This window comes from Melospiza melodia, chromosome 9 (genome assembly GCF_035770615.1).
Source record: "Melospiza melodia melodia isolate bMelMel2 chromosome 9, bMelMel2.pri, whole genome shotgun sequence".
Taxonomy (NCBI): domain Eukaryota; kingdom Metazoa; phylum Chordata; class Aves; order Passeriformes; family Passerellidae; genus Melospiza; species Melospiza melodia.
Window position 1 is genome coordinate 15,032,531 of NC_086202.1, and position 25,429 is coordinate 15,057,959.

Sequence of the window (25,429 nt, forward strand, 5' to 3'; positions counted from 1 at the left end):
TCATATGGTTCTGGTTTCATAGATGCCCAGACACAAAGTAACAGAATTTAATTTCAGGTTGTGAGTCATGTGTTCTAGACTCGGGCCATTCTCACTGATGGCTAAATTTTCTGTTGCTTCATATTCAATCAAGACACCAAATTCTAGGCCTCTTTACTCAGATCACACCCCACTAACACAGAGAATAACAAGATTATGGTCCATGAAAATACTCCTTCCCTTTTTTCTGCTTTTTTGCTTGGAGGTGGCATATATTCTTGAATGATTTCTATTCCATCAAATCACATGAAATTCTTCAGGGCAGAACTCTTATCTAGGCAAAAACTCCACACCTGGGATTTGTACAGTTAAACATTTATCTTATTTTCTATTTATACTTGTTTCTATTAAACTGCAGCCTATTTTATGCAAACCTTTTCTTGGAGATAGCAACAGCATTTTGACACAGTCTTGTTCTCCAGTATGCTTGAACCCTTCCTGTCTTGAAGTCACCCTTGTCTCCCCCATAACCCAAGTAATTAATAAAAGAAACCACCTACTGTGGTTTTTATGCTTTAAAATTGTGCAGTCTGATGTTGCTTTTTTGCCAATAAACACTCAACTCCTCAGCTTTCATTCAAATGTATTAAAAAGAAAGTACAGGAGTTAAATACAAGGCAAAAGTTTATATGTGATTAAATGAAGAAAAAGAGATATGAATATATGCAGTGAGAAAATTAAAATATAATTAGCCATGAAAGGAACATAATTTCATGTGACAAACAACAAGCATCTATAAATTCATCCCATTCATCTCAATGGAGATGCTAATTTCAGATTAAGTAAAATTAAAACAAACATAGAAGAGACAAAGCCAGCTCTCCATCTCTGAAGCTACAAGCAAATTGGAGCATGTTTGCATCTCAGCAGTGTTTTTAACTGAAACCTTTGTTAAGCTTCATCTCAGACAGCCTGTACTTGGTTGAACCAAGCATTTACTTGTCTCCTATCCCCTTGCCAGCAGTGGCCCTTCAGGGACACTTGAGGGACTGTACAAACCCAAGGCAAACATGCAGCGATTTTTCCAAGCACACTTTCCTGGGCTCCCATGAGTCTGAGCTCCAGTGGCTCTCTGAAACAGAAGTATGAGCTTTATAGTCCTTAATGGACAATATCAGTAATTCTGCAAATTTTACTACTTTTTGAGTGATTGTTAACACAGCTTGCATTGAGGAGTTCCATGGAGAACTACATGAAACTGTAAAAATACTTCCTTTGCTTCAACTCAAACACACCACCTGCTAGTTTCACCTAATGCCCAATGCCCTTGCTGTAAAGAGCCAGTGCACAATCACTCATTATCTATTTACTCACCACTCCTGAGTTAATAAACCTGCCAGAGCCTCCTTCTGTTTTCTTCTTCCCAGACTGAAAGCTTGTAGTTCTACCTGTTCCTTGTTTAAAAGATTTATTTAGTCATCCTTTACTCATCCAACCCATTCTCTCTTTGCCTATTCAAGATGCAGGTGCAGCACTGTGACACTGCTTGTAACCATGATGTTTTCTAATTTATTCTATTTCTTTCTAAAAATGTGTAATACTAAATTTTCTTTTCTTTGCTGCTACTGTTTTCGTAGCTCACAGTGAATACACCGTGAATAGATAATCTCACAGTGAAGTCCTTAAAAAATGGTTGTCAGTTTGAAGTCCATTGTTGTGCACAAATTTATATCTTTTTACCCTTTGAGAACCACTTTAAATTTATTGACAGTGAATTTCACTTGCCACTTTATCACTCAGTATTGCTGAGGTACTTCTTTGCAGTTTGTTTTCATTTCTCCTATTCTAAATAATTTACTATCAGCTGTAAATTTTCCTGTATAAATTTTCCTGTTCTAATGCATTTGAAATAATATTTATGTCTTTAACATGTTGCTTTGTAAGCTGTTTTGTAATCTACACTATTGTGGTTTCATGTTGTGTTTCTGTTATTCTTGAATAATGGAGTAACAGGCATGCCTTAATTTTGTACATACTGATTCGTTGGTGCATCCTTATAAGAAGACTTAGCCAAAATCTGATATTTAGAACAGACTAAATGAATCTCTAAGAGGTATAGCAAAAGTAGCTGAAGAGAGCTATTTAATGTATAATCAAAGGGACTAGAATAAGCCAATTGAAATTTTTGCATTCTAAAGGATCTTAATTTGTTACTGAAGTCCAAGACTAAAACCAGCCACACAGTTCAATATGCCAATACACTGCTTTGGAAGTGGCCTAGATGAAAGCATCAGTTCACTTGCTGAGATCTGCTGATGTTTTTGCAATAAACCTCCTCTACAATAAGCATACAATACAAACCCCACCTGCCAGTGGGAATTATTTGTACTCAGTTTAAAAACTTTGGAACAGCTCATAAGAATGGGTTAAACGTTAATAAACCAATAATGTTTTACACCTGACATTTTATTATTTGGTTAAGGCTATGCAACCTCTCTGACACCAAGCAGTAATTTCTGGAAGATCAGTTGTCAGTATCTCAGCTAAATTTAAGAACTATATTTTCATTTTTCTCTCCATTCAAGACATGATTGAACAGAGATATCAAATAAAGCTCTTAATCGTGTTCTTGAATTTAGGCACACGTTAGAATTCCTGGGGGTAAAAAGCACCATATTTCAGTCTAAAAGTATTTGCTTACATTATTTTGTAATCAAAGAAAACCAGGCAATATATATATATTTTTTTATTTTCCGGTGTCATGCTGCAATTTCAGCAACATCTCCTTCAGCTGGCAGATCTCCCACATCAAGTCCTGGGATATTTTAACGAGATCGTTGTGTCTGGTACTTGAACTTCACTTGAGCAAGGGTAAATCTTCAGGTTCATGTAAACAGCTCCCTTTCTAAATTCATTGGAAATGCTCACACATTCTTAAATACTTGATTAACTGTGACAAATGAGAAAGGAGAACGAAAACAAGCTAGAATAAAAGGCTCAAACTAGTAATTTTCTGTGAAAATTAGATTCTGACACACAACATTTCAAGACTCCATAGGCATGGAAACTTAGGGCAACCTTTTTTAGACATTTTCAGTAAATCTAAATGCATCCCTTCTAAATTAATATTAAAATGCATCCCTACTACATAAACAATCTTTAATATACAAGATTTTGAAGTACAAGACTTCTACAAATACAGCCCATATTAACAAGGGCAGTCAGGTACCTGACTGACACCTGATAATAACTACACCAAACACCTAAGAATAGCAGCATATATAATTAATAAATACTTCAAAATATGTGTGCTAAATATTTTTCAAGGCAAGAGAAAGTATTCTATCCCACTGTTACTTTGAAAGTGGATATTTGCACACGTGCTTACATTATCAGCACTTATTATTTTAATATGTCTACTCAGAATAAGAAAATTAACTGTGCATGTTCATCTGAGGTAAATAACAGCTTATGTTACCTTCATTTTACCAGTATTTAATCTTATTATGAAAAATTTTAAGTACTATGGCAAATAAAGGCAATGCTTTAGTCCTGGGCTGCAGGGACTTTCACTGACCTCTTAATTATTCCTGTTCTAAATTGCTACTTCATTTTTAATGAGTGTTCTATAAATGGTGTAGCTGTTTGTATTCTGAATCTGCAAATGTTGCAAAAACTTCTAAAAATGGGTCAGTTTCAAAACCCTAAAACTCTCAGTCTATTATTACAAGGTAGTATTTAAAGAACATTCTCAAGTGCTCATGTTTAATAGTAGGCATGCATTTTAATGACAGAAATATTAAATAACAATATCAAATAATGTTGACTTAAAAAAATAAGAACTCACTAATATTAAACCCAAAATAAAACCAAGTAAATAAATTAAAATAAATTACTTCAATTGAACAACAAAGAGCAAACACTGACAGGCATATGCACAGATACAAATTGTCATGAAGCTTGAAAGATGACTTAATCGTTAGTCACTGTTCAAGACTCAAGAAACCTGTTCTGTTCTACCAGCAAAACTACTGCTTCACTTCCAAAAGAGATTTAATTTCAGTTAATTCTAGCAAGCTTAGCTTTGCTTGTAATAAAAAGCCATGTTGTGTTTCTTATATCTTCTAAGCTGTATGAACTGTACCTACAACATGGACTGAAGATCACTACTGCAAAGCCACTTACATTCTGAAGTTTCCTAACAGATGCTCCTTCTGCAGAGCCCCAGAACTGAAACACTTAAATATTTAACAAGATTGCCACGTCATTAAGCTGTGTTTGAAGGGCTGCTGTTAGGATACTACTCTGGGCTCAGGGGGAGCAGTCAAGCACTTGATTAGTCTGGCTCAGATCTAATTTGCCATTAGACCAGACCACTGCAAGAGTAACACTTGTGTCCTCTCCTCCTTACCCAGCTTTTCTATCCAGAACGCTCCAACTCCAGTTTAATTAACACCTCCCTTAGGATTTCAGTTTTTGAGATTGGGAAATTGATAAGAAATTGCAGGTGCAGCTGCAGAGGCATGAACATTGTTGTTGTCATCTGCTGGTATCTATAGTTCTGAAGACTCCTGCAGGTAAATCTACCCTCATTGCATCACCAGGACAATTTCAGTCCTGTTGACAAGTGAGAGGCTACAAATGCACATTTTGAACAGCACAGAACAGTCTGAATTAGCATGTGATTTGTATCACCTGTTAGTAAAAGGTTAAAACACTGCTAAACATACCATCAGTTAAATAAGAAAGGTTGATTTAGCAAATTCCAAGTCTTCATCTGTGCTGCTTTGCTTATGTTTTCCTTCCATTCAGTCTCAAGGTAGATCTCAAAATGAATAATCTGATTAAATTGCAAAAATTTCCATAATTAATTAGGAACCATTCTCCTTTCTTTTCTACTTGGGGGTGGGATAAAATAGTAGAAATAAACTTTTCTAAGTGGGTAACTTCTATATACATATCTACAATTTGTGGCATCACAGTGCCACAGAGTCACAGAGCACTGAGGTGGAAGGGACCTCAAGAGGTCACTCAGTTTGCCACTCTGCCCCTAGGCTTGATCAGTACACTGAAACCATTCTTGACAGATGTTTGCATAACCTGAGCTTGTAAAATTTCCAGTGATGGAAAACACATCACTTCCTTAGGCAATCTACAAAAATATTGTTAAAAATTGCAGCTACTATTCAAGATAGCAAAAGTCCTCACTGACACTGGTCTGCAAGATTAATTCTTTCCAGTTTTAATCCACAATACAGCACTCTTGAATTCATGCAGATAATGACTATGCACATATATCTCCATGAATAGGGATATAAAATGTACATTGGATTCCAATTATACAAAAAGAGAAATTCTGCGTAACTGATCACAAATTATCTTAAATTAGTAAATTAGAGAATTTCACAACTAATCAAGCTACAAATACATTGAATTCTCCAATTCTCCAATAGTATATTTTAAATAAATTTATCTTACTTTCATATTATTTTGAAACAGAAGGACACACATTTTCATGTGTATATATATATATATATATATAAATATACACACACACATCCCCTCTGGGTAGACTGTGGATTAATACGAATTTCTAATGCAAACTATTCCCAGGTGTCTAGGTCTGTTGAAGCCAAAGGTTCTAATGATAAAGAAATTAGCACCTTCACAAATGAGGACCTATGGTCAGGCCAAGCCAGATGGCTCTTGACACCTGTCTGCATCCTGACTGGCACTGAAGGGTCAATATTACAGTTTATTCACAAGCAGGAGCTGGGAATCCCTGTTGGTTGCAGTAAGGATGGAGAATTAATTCTCTCCTAACAACACAAAACCCAGCACGATTTTACTTGCAAAGGCAACAACTCTTTCCAGAATATAATACACATTAACTAAGGCTTCTTACTTTTTTCCTGCAAGGTTGTATTTTTTTTCTCCTTTGAGAATAATTTTACTAGACAAATTAAAATTTTCATGGTGGTAGACAGCAAAAGATCTTGCAGTGAAGGGAAAAGGACAGCTTTAAGGCTTTAGTCCCAATATCTGGGAAAAAAAAGAGTAACAAAAATAGATCAAAAACAACTTTTAAAAGTGGAAAAATGGACAATCTCTTTTTTGATTTTATATCCCCTAGAAGAAAAGTTTTGAACTTACTGAGTTAAATATTGACAACATTGTACCAATAAGTGTGTGGGGACCTTTGCAAACAGCTGGAACATTATAGATTTTTGCAAGTTCACAAGCCCTGTGCTCACATTTCCAGTAAAAGCTGCTGTCTAATACAAAGCTAAATGCCCCAGGGACATTGAAGTGAACATATTTTTCTGCTGGTTTAAGCACACCAGCAGTCATTTGTAGAGTTTACATGGCTTTCTTGTCAATACCTGCTGGTCACAGTTGGTGAAGAAGCAGTTTCACTTAGGATCTGCTTGCTAATTAAGCATGGCAGCAGCCATTCAGAGTGAAATTTTCAGCAACCTGACACACAAAAGGAAAGAATCAAATGTATTCTCAGAAGACTTCAATCTTTAAAACATTTGGATTCTGTAGGTACTGGAACTGAAAGATAACAGAAATTACTTTGTCAGATTAACATGCAACTCTTCTGATAAGCTATAATATACTGTATGTAGGATGAATGCTTTAACCCTGATGTTCTACAACAAAATTCTTTAAGAGAAGGAAAATTGAAAGGATTTGAAGTAATCCCAATATAGGCCAAAATTGTGTATAGTCTTCTGCTTCTCCTCATTTTCTTCAGTGGTTCATAATCAATCTTTTCTGTTGACATCTTTCATCATCTAGCTGTCCTTCATGTCTGCTGCCGATTGCTGTCCTTGCAGGAGGATTGCACAGCTGCTGCTCTTCTGCACACAAAACACCCTAGAAAGCATCAGCAAAGCCACTTCATTGCTCTGCTTCAATTCTTTACTTCCCTGACCTTCAAAAGCCAGTTGCTTCTTGCTGAATGATGATCATCTCACATCTCACTGCTGCCTTACATTACTCCTCCTTCTTGGTTTGTATCCATGTGTTGTCTCTTAGCTCATGCTTGTATTGCAAACTTGCAGGCAGAAGTCTTTGACATTTGTACAGCCCCACCCAGTGGTCCCTGGCTTGAATTCCAGGACACATTGCAATATAGTAAATAAAATAACCCCTTAAATATTAGTTTCCTTGAGAGCTCACTCTTATGTTATGCCCCTTGTGTGCAGGGAAGACAAATCTGGAGGGGCTGGTAACCAAATCTTGTAATGAAATAGAACACACCAGTAGAAGTGAACCTTTTCTGATAGAAACCTCAGGATGGCAAAAGCATAAGTGCAACTACCAGAGGTGACTGAAAGGTCACTTCCCACAGAGCAAAAACCGACTCCATAAGGAACACTATCATATCCCAGCTTATTTTTAAGCATTTACAAGCCATGCTCAAATTCTTCAAATAAAACACAATAAATGTTTAATTATATCTAGTTTGCAATTGCAACTTTTCAGTTCTTGTCCACCTATGCTTTATAATTATCCTCTCTAAAATTAGATATTCCACATAATTGAAAAAAAGGGTGCCTTTTGCAATTTTGTTGTGTTCCAAAGGAGTGTTCCTGGTGAGGAAGCAAGGCAGGCAGAGAAGCCCCCAGCCTGGAGCAGGCAGTTTTTAGGCAGTGGCTGTGGTGCCCTGTCACTGTCAGCAGGGATGTCCCTGTGGGTGCTGCAGGGGAGCAGCAGCTCTCCTGCCTGGACACTCTGCAGTGCTCTTCATGTCTCTATTCTGCTCAGCATAACTTCAGCAATAAACTTCTGCAAGGAAAAACATCTGATAGTGTAACTGAAAACCTGCTTTTGAAGAAAATACTTGGAAAACTAGACAGACTTTATTTTGAAGCCTTTTTATCTTATTAGAGACAAACTAAAGATCCTCTGGTGAGATAGTAGCGGGGGGGGAAAGGATTCAGAATATATATATGTAAATTTTAAAGACTGATATTCTTTGCCTGACCTTTGGCCATTTTTCTTTTAGATTCTTAATAACAAATGAGGTTGAGCTATTAAACTCTCTAGAGATAATTCACAAAAGAGCTAAATAAAGAATCAAAACTGAGGCACAGTGAAAAATACATTAGAAAAATAAACTACCAACATTTTTAAGTAAAGTAGTCCAAAGAGTTAGAAAGCCTCTAAATTTCAATTTCATGATGTTGTACTGAAAGTCATCCCTGAGTCCTAATAATTTTCATGCTTTCTTGTTTTGGTTTTTTTGTGTTGTGGCTTGTTTTTCATCACTTCATTGGTATCTATTATTTGAGATGCAGTTCTTGACTAAGATTTTGGCTGCACCTATAATGAAATATTTTCTCCTGTGGAATACTTGCAAAGTGCTGCCAATAATCACTAATAATCAGAAAATGTCACAGCAGGCAGTGCTGTCAGTGCATGAGTAGCCTCACACATGAAATTCTGCATTGGAGAACAAAGAATAAAAAGTCTTTGAGCTTTTTTCAATATGAACTGCTACTTATTAAATATCAAGATTTTACTAAGCATACTTTTAAGAAACACTTCAATGGAAAAAAGGTCACAAGAAAGCCACCAGTACCTTTTTTGTTCAGTTGGAGACTTTTGCGCAAATGTTACTCCTGTGCAAAAATCCAATTCTGTCTATGATGATGCAAGGATGACACAGTATTGTCTGTGAAGCTAGTTCTGCCCTGAGTAAGAACCTTCTGGCATCAAACTAGATTAAAAAGAACAGATGGTTGCAGAAATATAATTAAGAAAAAGAAAAGGAAGAAGAAACAGATATCAAAGCATCAGCATCTCTTTCCCTGAATTTTCCCTGAAAGAAGTAGAAAGGAAGTTTTAAAAAGGTTGGATCATCTAATCCACATAAGATTCTATTCAAAAATTAATATATCAAACACTTGAATCATAAAGAAGAGCCAGATGCTCAACATGAACTTGGACATTGCTAAATGGTCACTATAGGCATTCTCAAGAAATGAATATAGTGAAAAAGTCTTTACAGGTAAATTACCATATTCTTATTCATTAGCATAGAAAGAATCAAACACAGGTTAGCTTTAGGTCTCACCTTGCTGTGTATCTGCCCTGAAGACATGGCACTCCTTGTATTTGATTAAATATGGAACTTTCTGGAGCATTAAGAAAACCTAAACCACTGCCCCAAAAAAACTCTAAGCAAAACAATCCAATCCAATCCAAAGCCAACTGCTAGGCAAAAGACAAAAAGTATTAATAATGAGCACAAAAACAAATGTATTTTTAAAAAAATACAAAGTTTAGGTATTCAAGAGCTGGTTTTGTATAGCTATCAGACAGCAGTGCCTCAGGAGACAGTTTGGGATTACACTTGCCTTCTACATCTTGGCTTGCTGAAAGCTGACATCCTCTGCTAGTGTAAGATACAGTTTATAACCAAAACAGCCCTGAAGAGTCAGAGCTACAAGCACAGCAGCACAGGCAGATACACATGAAGCTGCCAGATCTTCTCACAACAAGCTGCAAAGTTCTCCAGCATCATCTTCAATGCACCCTACACATGAATCTCTCTGTGTGTGCAGGTTCTTTCCTGCAGTTTAGTACCGAGTTGTTTCATATGCACACTCTGATCATGAAGGTTATGCTTAGTATTCTGCAGTAAAACATTTTAATTACTTTAAAAGAATATAAACTTCATTCTAGTCTTTGATGCTCTTAGAAACAACTATAAAGCAGCAAGAATTTCAGAAAACAACTGTTAGTATTATTTAAATTTAATCAGAAATCAAAGTTATGAGAGTAGGTAAAAGCATCAGAAGTTGCTGGGAAAGCTGAAAAACCTCTACATCTGGCTCATTTAAAGTACAATACTCTACAACTCCAACCATGTGCAATATGGACACCTCCAGTAAAAATAGCCTTAGTTTATAATCTATTCTGTGGCACATATTCAGGGGTGCAAAACAACAAAGAAGAGGTACAGGTGTGGGTGAAGGTGTTAATAATTAAACATATTGACTCTTGTTGCTTTATAATAATGAGTCAATATTTTTAATTATTGTTCCTTTATAAATTTATTATAATTGATAATAACTACCTTTAAAGTCCACTTGTGCCACAGGAGTATCTGTACAGTCACCATAAATGGGAGGAAACTAAGAAAAAGGAAACTTGTGGATTGGGATTGAAGAATGTGCAATTAAAGCACGTGTGACCTTTTTGTTTGGCCTGCTCTGAGCCATTGCAAAATGCTTCAGTCTTAGTGAAACCAATGCATTCATCAAGTTCTATCAACTAGATATTAATTTGAAAGTTGAAGGTGTATATATAAATACAAATGAAAGATTACTGTGTAGTGCCTAAAGGGTAGCCTTGTTTGTTGAAACAATAAGACTGCTCTTTAACACCACTGATATGAAATCTTTTTAGCAGCAATGTTTTTATTCAAAATTAGCTATGTGCCTGAAGTTATAAATTGCCTTGTTCTAAGTACAATGTTACAAAACAGATCACTTAGTGAAGCAGCTCAGAAAATGGATGTGCTTCTGACACCTTTAATGTAGGTCCTTTTTCTAAAGAATAAAGAATAAACCCCAAAAACTCAGAATACTTAAAAATTTCTATTTATCAGACAAGGAAAAAGAGCCTACATATATTACATTTAGGCTGTCAAAAAGGTTCATTATAGGAAGCTTATATATTTATTTACTTGTAGAACTGGTAGGGATCACTGTCTGTTACAATTACTGACACAACACTTCATTCCTGACAAGACTTTACCGTGTCTCTGTTAGCCCACAGCACGTCTGTGGAACTCATGGTTATCAATCTGATAAATCTCAATGTGCTGTGTCAGTTTTAAGCACCCCCAACTGCTCAGGCACATAAACATCAGCAGCTACCAGGTGCTCTGTAATACTTTATATCCATGCCCTACACTGTCCTTCCTGATATTCAGTTTTAGAAATCCATTTTCAGTTTCATTGCTCTGGTACCAATAATCAAATGGCAAAAGGTGTTGCCTGAACTGCATCCAGTGTCCCAAAAATATAATCTAAGAGGGCTGAACTAAAACCAATATAAGATATTTAAAAACATTTTTATGATTTACTTGAAACAGAAAGCAACATGACAAAATTTAACATGCTGCTAATAAGAAGGAAGATATATCTCTAATATGAGTTTCTTCAGTTCTCCTGAAAACAAATCCTAAAATATAAAAAACAAATTATGACTCCAGGAGAGACTTTATATTTTTAAAGATGAGATAGAATTAAAGCATTCTTTAGACCTAGTTGCAGGTATAAAAATAACTAAACCAGATGATGAGATACAGGGAAAACAGAACTAATGATTTTATTGTAGTCATGGTTTTTTTTTTTTGGTCTTGTTGTTGTTTCTAAAAATATGTTTACAAAACAAAATTGAAAGAAAGATGCCCATAAAGAAAAGTGGTTTTTTCCCCAAGGACAGTCAGGCGTGGGAACAGGTTGTCCCAGGAGGTGGTACTGTCTCTGTCCTTAGATGTTTTCCAGACCAAATTGGGAAAACCCTGAGTAACCTGGCCTGATTTCAACATTTCTTGAGCAGAAGGCTGGACCAAGATACCTCCTGAGGTACCTTCCAACATGAATTTATTGTATAAGCCTATAATCTGTGAAGTATTTACAGAAGTATTTACAAAAGTATTCATAATTCATTTTAAAGGAACAGAATAAGGTCAGAGCTAGCCCTACCACTGTTAAACAACAACAACAAAAATCCAAACAGGACATCATCTATCTTCTAGAAATACACACATTTGTACGACCACAAATAACACACTGTATGAGAATAAGAAAAAAAGATCTTAGAGTAGATGTAGGTAAGAGAAAGAAATGTTAAATGCTAATTCTGTAACAAGTTTTACACATACAGCAAGAGACAAAACAGTGCAGGAAGTAACACTTTTTGGTGGGCTCTATCATCTTACACACTGCACTTGCTGCAGATTACAGGTTCTCATACTTTTAAGCAAGTGTGGATAAAAAAACCTCTATTACCCACAGCATAAAAAAATCAACATTCCATTCTAAAAGAATTAATCTCTTTCCAGTTCCAATATGACCAGGTTTGGTTTCAACAGTTATAGCTGTTGTTGCTCAACAGCTGTTTAACAAGTCAGGGGCAAGATGTGTGCTCAGACCTCTCCTCATCCAAAGCCCTGTCTGGCTTCTCAGACATTTCAGTGGAAGCAGGTGCAAGTCCTTCAGAAGTGAGTTAGAGTGCACCGTGCAGATTTAATAACTCTTTCCCCAGCTAGAAGACTCAAGTGCTCTAAAAAAATATAAATAAGAAAACTGAAGTTCTCTAGCAATCCCTTGGGCCAATTACACAGACCAGAGATGGAATGATGATCCTGTCTTTTCCATTCTTTTCTTGATTATTTTAGCACGAAAAGAGTTGGTTCTTGCTAAAGGTGGAATCAGCTCAACTACATCTTACCTAGACAGCTGTACATAGAATTACATAGTCCTCCAAGTTTTTTCTGATTAAGAAAAGAAACAGATGATGGAACTTGGTGTCTGGTGCAATCTTGCTTATTTACAGAGGTAAATTTCTGCTTTTCTTAGCACAACAAATCACAAGCAAGCAAGCTTTCTGTTACTTACTATTTTCCTTCATCTACCATTCCATCTAAAACCTCTCACAAAGTAGTGTCTGAATTCACACTTCAAATAGTCATTCACAGAAGGTCACGAGCATTTGCTTCATTTTTCACTTCTGTGGCATTTTCTCATTTCTTCTAAGGTTTATTTCAGCAAAACCCCTCAGCTGCATGAATGAGAGACAGTGGCTAATTCCTCCAGCATCCTTGGTTTTCTCCAGGAATTGGCTATCACTGCTAGAGATTGTTAATTTCTAACCTGAGCTATCTGCTAACACTTGGCTGCAGATGGATTTCAGACACCAATTACATGGATGATAAAGCACTGGCTTTTCACAACAAGGCTCTACAGTTGAGCCCTTTCCACACACAGCTGCTGGCCAACTGTTGGGTTATTCAGAGCAAAAAACTCAGCTTTTCCACTGACAGCCAATCTGAGCCTCATCTATAAAGCCAAGCCCTGTAGATCAAAACAGACTCAGTTCTTGAGTTTTCTGTGCCAAATGAAGAATCAAAGAACACCAAATGAAGGGCAGAGAAGGCTGTACTTGGAAATGCAGTGCAGTGTACAATCACTTTCTGCTCTGCGAAAGAGATGAGCAGGACAATAAATGGCACTGGTCTCTGCAGGCAAAGACAGTTCTCTTTTACACTAGTGTCATATGGAGAAATTGGATTACCACACAATAACAAGTCCAATAAACACAGATTATGAGTGTAGGATAGAAAGTAATTTACCACTAGATTAATCCCAGGCATTCCTCTTACCTAGGCTGCATTAAAACGGGAGCATTTATCTTTTCACCCTATTGTTCAATGTGTTTCATATCCTCTGCTACTCCCAGAAAGAACAGTACATGATTTTTTTAATGATATTCTATTTACTTTTTCTATTCTATTTTTTTATTATTTTCTATTTACTCTCTACAAAATAACAGTTCCACATGCAGCAGATGAAATCTAATTGGCAAGACAATATAACAGTATTTTTAAGTTGCTTGCATTTTCACTGGGAGAAAATGTGAATCTAGGACTTGAGCACATGAAGTAGCTACTCTCAGACAAACACACAGGGTACACCTTACTTTGCCAGCCAGGATCTGAGGTCACATCAATATAAGAAGACTCTGAAATATAAGGCCAAATTAAATCTAAAATATTGATTTGGGTGTACAGATATTTCTTAAAAAATATAATGGCCATTCAGTAAAATACACTGAATGGAGAGAAGAGAGAAGTGTTATATACTTATTGAATTAATAAGATTTTAAAATTATTAAAATTTTAAAATTCTTAGTTCAGTTAAACTTTGAAAGGATTGTGTAGTTATCTTGGAGGAAAACCATTTATAGCTCCTCCCATTTCACTCAGCCTTCCTAAACCCATGCTCTTGATATTAAATAGGAAGAAACTAATGTATAAAACTTCAAATAGAGAAAACGTTTTCCTTATTACCTTAACAATTTGATGGCAATCACTTTTCAGAGCCATTCCCCATTAAACAGGAATGTATTAAAGGTAAGTAGGTATTTACTCAGAGGCAAAATTCAAATAAGTTAGATATTAAAAGGTCAAGATGAAATTATTTCATACTTGAATACTTATCTAATTAACTGGAAGGTAGAATTTGTATTCTGAGGAATTCTGAAGCTCCAGTAGTACAATAAATTAGTTCGTTTAGGAAGCAAAATTCCTCAGGTCATTTGTAGAAAGGTCTTTGTTAAAAAAAAGAAAAAATCCTATTATGTTAGGTGAACCAAACTCCGCTACTTATACAGATTTCCTGCTGCCCGCATTGTAAGCTCTGTCCTACAGCTCAGCTTCCTGAAACCTGTAGTTCTCTTAAACTTAGTTAGGAGTAGGAAGTGAGTAATTCTATTTAAACATAATCAACATTTTCTCAGGTAATATTATGTTGAAATAGTGTGGACAGGTACATTCCCTCCAAAAGTTTCTCACCAAGCCTATGTCAATACCTAAAATTTCTTCATGCCTGACATAAGAACATTTTAAAGCACTAAGAACAAATTCACCTCAATTACACAATACATCTAAACCACGGGACATGGGACACATTCTCATACTGAAAATGTCTCATTCAATGGCTACCAACCCAGAACTTAATTCTGAATCTTACCCAAAGCTTCCTATGTAACGACTCACAGTCTAGGCTTGGTTGCTCCATCTGTTTAAGAAAATGAGATTATAACAAGATGGAAAAAATAAATTTAATCTTGCTATCCACAACAAAAAAATCAACAAAAGAAAAATTTTAAAGTAACTATTGCTATTAATTGCTATGCACAAATAACACATTTCATGGGACCAGGATCAACAGCACATGGCTGAACAGACAGAGAATGTGTCAAAATACTAATGCACTTACAATACACCATATACAGAGACAACTGATATTTTTTGACTCATAATTTAAAAAAATTACTCTGTAATTTGAACATTCTTCTTTTTCTTAACCTTTTAGCAAGGAATCATTCATACATAAATGCAAAATCATCTTAACTGAAACAATACTTGCAATTTAAGACCTATATCATTTTTTCCTTCCATATATATATATATATATACACACATACATAGACACATGATATGATTATTTCCATTTACTAAATGAGAATATCCCAGGATCACAAAAAGTAAAGTAGAAACAATAGAGTAGCCCATATATTTTATTTATAGTATAAAGTAATATGATCAGCTTGTACAGGAATAAACATGTTAAAACATTTATGGTATTATTCCACAATTGGCTGAACAGTTAATTGCCTTAATCAGTATATAGGATATTATCTGACTTTTTTTTAATGGCAATTTTACACACTGAATATTAGAGTTCTTAAAGAAACAAAACAAAATGCTTTAACAGCATTTCCTTCTAGTGCAAGCTAGCACAAATTTAAATATCTCCCAGCAGGCTACAGAGAGCCCTGTTCGATGCTTGTGTATTTCTATTGGCTTCCATTTGATTAAAGGAAAGTGCTTCCCTATAGAAGCAAAGTAGAACAATTCCTTGGAGTATTACAGCACCATGTTCTGTGCCTGTGACCACACAAGGATTCAAAAGAAGAATGATACAGTGTTCTTTTCGGAATAGCAGATTATCTAACTTTGAGTAATGACTATTTAGTCAAGATTTATATTATTTCCCTTTTCTAAAGCTCTATGCATAATTATCATAACAGTTCTCTTTTCAAGATAAATTTAGTTTTGAAACTTTTTCTATCACTGGCACTACTTATACTCTCAGAATAAAGGAGATGAAGTTGCAAGCATAAAAAGCCAACCATTAACCATTGAAATAACTGTCCTAAACTTCCATAATTTTGCAGAGGAGGGATTAAAAAAATAATGAAACAACACAAGTGTTCAGGTCTCTAACTTGCTAAAGAGGCCTAAGTTCTCAGGAGTGTTTGCAGTGTGCAGGCATGAATCTTACTTTAGGATCCAGGAACTTAGAGCTAAGGTAAGAATGCAGCAGAATATGAAAATAATGAGCCTTCTGTTCTTTTTGTGCACATATCAGATTTTGAATTTAGAAAACTCTAGAAGCACGACAAAGTCTACACATAGTAAGGATATTTCATTACTCTACTATAGGAAAGGACGGAAATTACCATAGCCAGGAAATTGGTGATGTGGTTGCTAAAACTACTGGAAGACTTGACATTGTATAGTACAGAACAAAATCAAACCCATACAACAAAATTCTGTAAATTAGGTAGATTTTAAAAGCCCAACAAAACACCATCTAAGTAAATGGAACTATTTATTTACAGAATAAGCTGAAGGTAGCATGTGGTGCAAAGGAAGCTGAGTCATAATTTGTGAGACTGAAATAGCCTAATGTTTGGGGATCAGGTCTAAAAGATTTCTGACTGCAGCAGTCTAGAAAAAGAAAGCCCTTACATGTTTATTTTCATATTGCATCTCAAGAATCTAGCATTAGAAAGTGTCAAAGCTGACAAATGCAAATTATTTTCCATCTTAAACTTGACAGTATTTACCTTTATAAATGGTGCAATGGAAAACACAGTGCTGTGAGGATTAATGTGAGCCAAGTCTGGAAGATGCTCAAGAATCTGGCTGTCATAAGACACAAACTTCTTTCATCCTGAGAATTACCTACATGCCCTTCATATGTGACAAGGTCACCAAAATAAATATTTCATTATAATATCTGTGTAAGGATTATTTTAAACACTTAGTGTATGTGTATGTAAACAATAAATAACAAATTCTGAACTTCCAGTAAAATTTTAATTTTTAGAAATTTTGTGTTACAAGCTATTGTTTGCAAGGCTTGACTGCCTTTATTTAATAAGGTCTGCTGACTGTATAGATTGCAGTGAACAGCTTAGCTGAGTAATATGGCATTTTTGTGGCTATGATTTTAACTAGTTAAGCCATGGAAATAGATGACAGCTACTTTATTTTTAATCTTACTGTTGGAGAAAAGCTGTAAACTTTTTCCTTCCAGAAATAATCCGCAAACTGATTGCTGTCAACTGCTTGCTGGAGGGAAAGTCTGTCAGCCAAGGAGGGTGGAGACAGGAGAGACAAGCTCCCTCTTTCCATGTGTAAATACCTTTCCACAAAATGGAAGCAGAATATTTTAGAATCTTTGTAAATTAGGGATCTATTCTGTGTGAACCTTTAAAAAATGTTCTTTGTAGTATCCAACACTTTTATTCAGAAAAAAACTATGTCTGACTAGACTTTGTTATCAAAGAGACATGATGCTATTCAAGTGTTCTCAATGAAGCCTTGTATCTTTGTTCCTTAAAAATGAAAGCATATCTTGTAAGAGCTGATTCTGGATTCTGAGAGATGTAGTCTGCCCTTTATAAACTTCAAAAGCATTTATACCAAAACTCAAACTCTTAGCAGATTTCTAGGTCTAAAATATCTTGGTCCTATACCATTAATTTGCAGAACACCTACCTGGCTTCAGGTGTAATGAAGATCATTAGTATCTACAAGGAGTTTTTACCTTGTGAACACTATACAAATGCTAAATTATGACAAGGACAGAAGTAGCCCAGTTTATCTCCATCCAGAAGCTAAAATTTTTTGCTTGTATTTGAATTACCTTATTAATTCATGTCTAAAATCCAGTATCTCTACTAACTGATACTTTGCCATTCATCAAAATAATCTAAATCCCCAATATCTCACTTCAATTTTTTTTCAGCTATCCACTGTAAGATCCCATTGTAAATAAATACAACCTCAGAACATATTTTTCTGTTGCCAATTTCATGGAAAAAAAAAGTCTACTCCTTGCAGTTTACTAAAAGTAGAACATGTTTTTTACCTCTCAATTTCTGAAACCCTGAGTTTCTTTTCTTGCAGAAACTTACATGACACAAAATGGTTGGTTAGCAATCTGGAGAACTGTAGTAGGACAAAATATTAAATCATTTTCTCCATTGTTCTGCAGGTAATGTGTAACATTTTACTTAATAACTATATCTGCACCTTTTATAACCTCAGTGGAAAAGGATTTGCTCTGCCTTTCCAAGTTAAACAGATGTACAGTGTTAACAGGAAATTATAGACAACAACAAAAAGAAAAAAAACTAAAGCAATTATTTTTCTGAAATTCAGATGATTAGCATTTATGCACTTACATTGATTTTGGAAATAAAAGTAAAGGCTAGAGCTGCATACTTGCACAGGTGCCCATTCACAATTTTTCAATTCCCACCTATTCACTGCAGCTTGGATGCCAAGGGTCACATCTCTCCAAATTCTGGAGGCCTTAATACCACACAGAGAAGGAAAATTCTCCCATTTTTCTGATGGATTTACTGCAGAATGTCAATTCAGAATCAAACAGCAAAGACTAGATTGCTTCTCAAAATCAGTTTCAAGGTACTAAGTTGTAAGTACAATTAGCTCATCACTGTCCCTAGGACACTATATCCTCATTTCATGGAGAAAGAAAGAGAATCATCATTTTCAGTATTTTAAGTGCTATCATTGCAGTATTCTGTAAATGGAAAGCCATTTGATTACAAAGTTCCTTTTTATCACTCTTCTATATGCATACACACAAATAAAATATATCTTTTTTAGCTAAAAGCAAAAGTATCAGTCACTTGCTAAAGAAACAGAAAACTCCTTCTCTTCAAGCAATATTGAATGAATTTTCCCGCAGCAAAACAGCTTGATCCTAGACCAAACTTAAATATTTCGAGCCAAAACACAGAGCCCTGAGTCTCATCCTAGAAATCTTAAGCATTGCTTGACAATGAGGGTAGTTCAGTGTCTTTTCTCACTGCTGCTGGCAAAGCAGGTGAGTGTGAATAGCAAGAGAAAATATGGAACACCGAAGCAATTTTTCTCAAAACATTTTTTTGCTATTTGAAGGAAACATAAAAAAAACCCTTGCATTTTTTAACATAAGGCACACAATTTCTTCACCTGAATGAAAGACCATTTGGCTTCCGAAAAATCAGCTACAGAGCAATTAATTCACCTGTATTATTTTGCAATCAATTTCAAGTTCACATTTCAAATTCCCTGTAACTATAACAAGCCCAGAGGTTCATTTGACCTATAAAAAATGAGGTGGGGAACTAAATCTAATGCAAAAACAATTGCAGTGCCTCTATGACATGTAAAATAGTATCTTCCTTGTGTCAAACATATGTTATGAGTAATTCACACTCATACACTCAAACACAGACAAACAGACAACTGTCAGCTGGTGCACGTGTGTACACACACGTGCCAGTGCTATGAAACCAGAGCAAGGAAAGATGGTGAAGAGATATTTTTATCTGTTATTTTCCTGGTCACACAGCAGTAGTAAAATTATTACTGATGTTACTAACTATTATTACTAACAATTACACAATTATTAATGAAGCATGAAAGTGAGGTGAAATGGAAAGTAGTGGAATTACTGGGCTCAGAGGATTGTGATCAGTGCCACAAAATATTCAGCTGGGAACATTACTAATTGTGTACCCCTGTTGATATTGGGGCCATTTCCCTTAAAGACCAGAATAATGGGACTGAGGGCACCCTCAGCAAGTTGGAGAGTGTGTGAAATAAGGAGCAGTTGTGCTGCTGTTAAGTGGGACCTCAGCAGGTTGGAGAAATAAAGCTCGGCAAAAGAAAATACACATTCTTCACCCAGAGAGAAATAATTTTGTGGACTGGTAAAAGTCTTAGGACCAGCCAGGGGGAAAGAACTGAGCACTAAAGGATGGGGAATGTCCTAATGGACAAGAAGTTAAACATGAGTCAGCAAAGTGCCCATGTAGGAATGAAAGCCAACACTTTCTGTGTTAGGAAAGGCAGGATGAGAGAGATGACCCTGACCCTCAGCACCAGTGAAGTCGTATCTGGAATATTGCCTCCTGTTCTGGGCTCCCCAGTACAGAATAGACATGGACATGCTGGTGTACATCCAGTATGGCCATTCAGGACACAAAGATAAGGGTCTTGGAGCATCTGTCATTTGAAGAAAGGAAGGGAGAGCTGAACTACTTTTTCCTGGAGAAGGCTCAGAAGGGATCTTAATCAGTATTTATAAATGCTTGGTGGGAGGGAGGGAGAAGCCAATCCTTTGAAAAGCAAATATTATGAGAAAGAACATTCAAAATCCAGTCTCTCCAGATTTCATTAAGGAATTTGACATAGTATCACCCAGCAATTATTTACTGGGTTGGAAATATAAGCATAACACAAAAATAAAGTTGACACAAATGGTAACTATTGAATGATAACTAATGGTAACTATTGATGACTAATGGTAACATATTGAATGGACTTCTTTGAAATCGTTCTTCACACTCACTTTACCACGTCTGTAAACACGGTGAAAAGCAGAGGTGTTTTAATAAAAACTGGTTACAGGAAGCCCTCTTGATACTGGGGAGGTTCTTGCTAACTTACAGAAGAAATTGGAGGAGCATTTGCACAGGATTAGAAATGGGAAAACCTTTAGCTACTTTTCAAAGCCACATGATTACGAATAGCAGAATTTCTGATTATTTCTGTGATGGTCTCTTATAATTTATCTCTCTTGCATTTGAAAGCAACACAAAAAAGATAAATCACCCGCCCATGTTTACTATTAACAGATTAAACTAACCTGGCCTATCTGTAAAACAAACTTGATATTCACCAGTGTCTGACAAAGTATTTTCAAAAGACCAAGTGGAGTATTAGCAGTCTTATTCAAGACTTTGAGCAAACACTTCAGGTACAAGGTTCAAATTCAGGAGAATCAAGTTACTAGCCTCTGTATCTTCCTATTTATTCTGTTTTGCCACACAGACTAAAAGGTGCTTGCTCTGCTTGTTTGATCCTAGCACATAAAAGCTGAGAAGACACATGATCGATGTTTATAATTTATTGAGGGCTACACGCCGAGGAAGGAGTTGGTTTAAAATAACAATATAGAGAGATTAAAAATTAGGAATCAAAGAATATATTTATGTTGAAAGTTCAAAGAAAGCTCTAAGCATTAGGAGAGAGGTTTTGAAATATCTTTAAGATAGAACAGAAAGAACAGAAAGAACAACAGGGCAATGCACTTAAAGGTAGACTGTGATGACTTTATAACTCAAGTTAGATAAGATTGCTGTTTAGCTCAGAAAGGTCTTTTCTTCAGCCCGGAATTACTACTGTGACCAACTGTTCCTGGTTCTGCTCCCCCTGCTTCCCAGACTTCTTGCTTCACACTATTCCCACTAAAATTCAACTAGGGCTGTGAGAGAACCTCATGCCATTTTTATCCTTAAGAGAAAACAATCTTAAGACTTAAACTCCTACCCCTCTAGCTTAAATGTTTTTATGGAATATTGCATCAAAGCAGATGATTAGAAAACCTCCTTGAGATCAGAAGATTTAATCAGCACCTAAACAGAGCAGTGCACTGCAAACATACAGAAATGATATTACCTCTTTGAGTCTTCATTAAATATTTGTCCTCCTGGCCAGTTTAATGGATTCCTGCTTACTATATAAACAGTCAAAGAGAGAATTTGATTGTACTCCAAGCAAATACACCTCAAACGCTGTCACTATTCAGAATCGTGTAATTTAACCTGTCTGTTAAGACATACAATTATCCCCACCCTTTATAACATGGTAACATGTTAATCATTGAACAACCCATTCAGAGGATTTCCATGGCAGTGGGTAAAGCAAAAACAGCTACAGAAAAGAGAGAGGGCGTATTCACATGTCTCTAACTACTGGCCAGTTGTCACATAATCATTTGTGTAGCAGCAAGTGAATACTGAGCAATGTTGCAGACGCCAACTCTTCTCCATTCAGCTCCTTTCAAAGATGTGTCCATCACTAAACAAGCAGCACTCTGCTTTCCTGACCCAAAAAGCATGCTCGGCTTGTTGCAAATATTGAAAATGTAGGCGGGTCTGTCGTTCACCAATCCCACAATCCCCAATCACAAGTCAGTACTGTAAGGCCAATAAAATCTGGTATGACCACATTTCCCGACCTCCCTCTGGCTGACAAATGATTTTTTACACTTTGTTTTAGAAATGGAGCAAATGTTTTTCACATATAAGTGAATCCAACGCTTGACAGACAATTAAAAATTTACACTGGACTGAAATTTACATAGTGACATATATTGTTCAAACCCCAAATCAGAACTCCCATATTTCATTTATGACTTGCAAAGCCAAAGCACTGCCCAGAAGAATGCCAGTTACACAGAAAAAAAGTATTTCTATTTTATTGGTATCTCAGAACAAGAAATGTTCACTAATTAATGAATTTGGACCACTTTGTAGACTGGTGTCCATGACAGCATTTCCAGTTAGACACAGAAGATTTGGAAAAGAAAACAAATTATTCTCCTGTTCCAAGTTCAAAGATGAACTCCACTTTTATTGACTGTCATTTGACCACTACCATCCCTTATTTGGTGACAAACCAGATTCTCAACTACTGAATCTCTTTTAATTGGTTGGTTATAGTCTAGACACCAAGGCTTCTGCCTTAAATGCTATAAAAATGCTGTGTATGTGAGTATGGTTTCATTTAACAATGACCTGCACTCTTGGATCTGACAGAAAGTCTTGATTTCCAAATGTTTTCCCCCACCTGACTAGTCTTCTTTTAGATTTTTGTCTTTATTTCTGGCTTGTGCTTATTTTTGTCTCCCTTATTTTGTTGCTGTAGAACAGGGATGTGAAAACTACTGCATCCAGGCTTGCTTTCAAAGTAAGCATATTGAGTGGCTAGCCTGGCTCATATGTTCTTGCTTACCTCACAGATTTCTGTGTTATTATTAGTTTCTTCTACTAGCATAGCAGTCTTTTGCCACACACATACACATATTTTACAATAAGCTCACAACTTATGAAACTTGCAAATCACACATTCTGTCAAAGCACACAAATTCCTTAGTTTCCTCATTCTGAAGCAATGTACAGGATCCATCTATAACACTTAACATCTTCTTTATCAAAAAGCAGTATTTTTACATAAGTGGAACAAAAAATTTAGTAATATTTGCCATTCATAGTTTGGTCAAAAACATGCTAGGCTACTAAAGCAATTAACCCCAATCTAAATCAGTTCCATTTGAAATGACAAAACCTCAGTCCAGTTTTGCCAGCAACAAACCCAGTGAAATATATGAAAAGTCACAAAATTTAGTATTAATAACTTCTACAATATAAAACCATTATCTCATCAGGCTAAAGCTGTCATTTTGTATTTATGATGAAATACCTGGCACATGAATAACACAAACATCTTACTGAACAGTAGGTCTCCCCAGTTCATCTCATTTAGCAGGCAAGCGTCAAAAACAAATACTGTATTGCCTTAGGGACAGTAAGTGAAATTCTTGGAAGTAGCTTATGACATTTTTAAAGTTTTTCAGAAGGTGGAAATAATAAAAAAAGACATCACACAGATTTTAGTTGCTGTAGTTGAGAAAGTCAACATTTTCAATGGAAGTTGTGCTACCCCTTGTCCAAGTTTTCCCCATCCTGCATCTCAGAAAATACGGGTTTGTGCAGACTAAAAACAAGGTAAACCAGCCTGGTTATTCTCAGTCTTTTCATGTGTGGCAAAAATAAGAGGACACAAATGTGGTTCTAAAGCACCATCCTTACACACCACCACCTTCAACTCTGCAAGAGATTTCAGGCTGTAATGTGTAAATCATTACTACATGCTCTAATAGTACTTTCTATTTAATCAGGGGAGAAGAAAAGCCCCCTCTAGAATTACAATAAATAACTACAGTTTTGTTTTAAATGAAATGATGTAGTTTATATCTGACCTGAGTTTCAGTCTTTTCCTAGTGGGAAATATAAATTCAGCATTTGGATACATAATCCTACAGCTCTCAGAAGAAGCCGACTCCACCGCGAACACTTTACATGATTTATAGCTCTCCTCCAGATTCAGATGACAAGTCTCGGCGGAGCAGGTGCAACGGGGTGTTTTTTCCTTCCTTCAGACATCATTCCCTCGTATGTAAATTAATTAGCAAGTCTTCCTCACTTTCGCGTAAGCGGGGAAGATGAAGCTGATGGAATATCAGCGTTCGGTTCCTCAGGAGGAGCGGGTGACCCGGCGGAGGGAGGGAAGGAGGGAGGGATGCGGGGAGGGGGCTCGCTGTGTTACTGCTGGAGCCACAGCGATTTCGACAGCGTCAGCGGCGATAAAGTGAGCCCGGCTCCCGCGCGCTTGTGCCAAGAGAGCGATTTTTAAACCACGGGCAGGATTTGGAGGAACCTCGGGGACGCGAAGCGAACACACCCCGCACGCCTCCCGCGGCAACCCGAGCCTTCCTGTCCCCCCTGCCGGCAAGTTGGAGCCGCCCTGCCCGCGCCCCCTCCGCCCTGCCCCTTCCTTCCCGGGCTGCCGGGGCACGGGGAGCGCGTCCCGACTCCCGTTACCTCCTCCGGAGCCATGGAGAGCCGCGGCCCAGCGGAGCGGAGGGGCCGGCGCTCCCCGCGCTCCCTCAGCCGCCGCGCCGCCAGCCGCTGGCACAGCCCGCTCCACATAAATGCATTAACAGCAGCCACATCATGATTAATTCATCAGTCCCAGTGACCAGGGGAGGAGGCAGGCGCGGGGGCTGCGGAGAGGCAGGGCGCACGGGACGGTCCCTTCTCCCGGAGTTCGCCCCGGCTCCGGGCCCCGCCGGCGCGGAGGGACGGATGGATGCCGCGCCCGGCTCCCAGCGCGGTGCCCGTGCCTGCCCGGCCTGAGGGAGGCGGGGTCTCCCCTCCCTGGACAGGGCACGGGCGGCGGGACCGCGCTGGGAGCCGGGCGGGGATGGCGCGGCGGCCGTGGGAAGTTGGGGAGGCTCCGCGGCACGGAGCGGGCGGGCTGCAGTCCCCGCTCAGCGGGAGCATCCTCAGCTCCACGGGAGGGAGATGCAGCCCCTCCTGGTCTCCGGGCTGCCAGCGGCCCGCCGGGTGTCCTGGCGGCGGAGCAGGGCCCGAGCTGCCGGCACGGAGGGGCCACCGGGCAGCACAAGCAGCCCGGGCATCCGTGCGGCCGTGATCACGGCAGCAGGACTAAGCTCGTTTGCACAAATGTGTCCAAACCCCTCCTCAGCATCGGTGAAAACAATTGCTCGGCCACGCGCCAGTTGCTGGAGCCAGGTTTTCCCGTGCCACACATCACTGGTGTCCATGTGAGCTTGCCTCGGTCTGCTGAGGCAGCGAGCCCGGCTCCTTCCCCACTCCTCCGGCACAGAGCTTGGCTGCCCCGTCTTCTGAGGGCAGCGCCGACTTCTTCAAACACCACTTGCTAAACTAGCAGTACGCTGGA

General features: G+C 37.6%; 1 protein-coding gene across 4 annotated transcripts in view; it reads right to left on the bottom strand.

Moving 5' to 3' along the window:
- The window catches only part of LOC134421946 (heparan sulfate glucosamine 3-O-sulfotransferase 1-like), a 40,802-nt gene extending 15,965 nt beyond the window's left edge, over nucleotides 1-24,837 (bottom strand). The window contains exons 1-2 of one of the 4 annotated variants that reach the window (XM_063163439.1): nucleotides 23,925-24,486; nucleotides 8,573-8,710 (exon numbers count right to left, since the gene is read on the bottom strand). The gene's annotated coding sequence lies outside the window, so the exon portion shown is untranslated. Of the gene's footprint in view, nucleotides 1-8,572; nucleotides 8,711-9,067; nucleotides 9,208-23,924; nucleotides 24,487-24,546 lie in introns of those variants that run through there. The other 3 variants (XM_063163438.1, XM_063163437.1, XM_063163436.1) reach the window with 3 other exon arrangements.
- Between the last annotated feature and the right edge of the window lie 592 nt (nucleotides 24,838-25,429).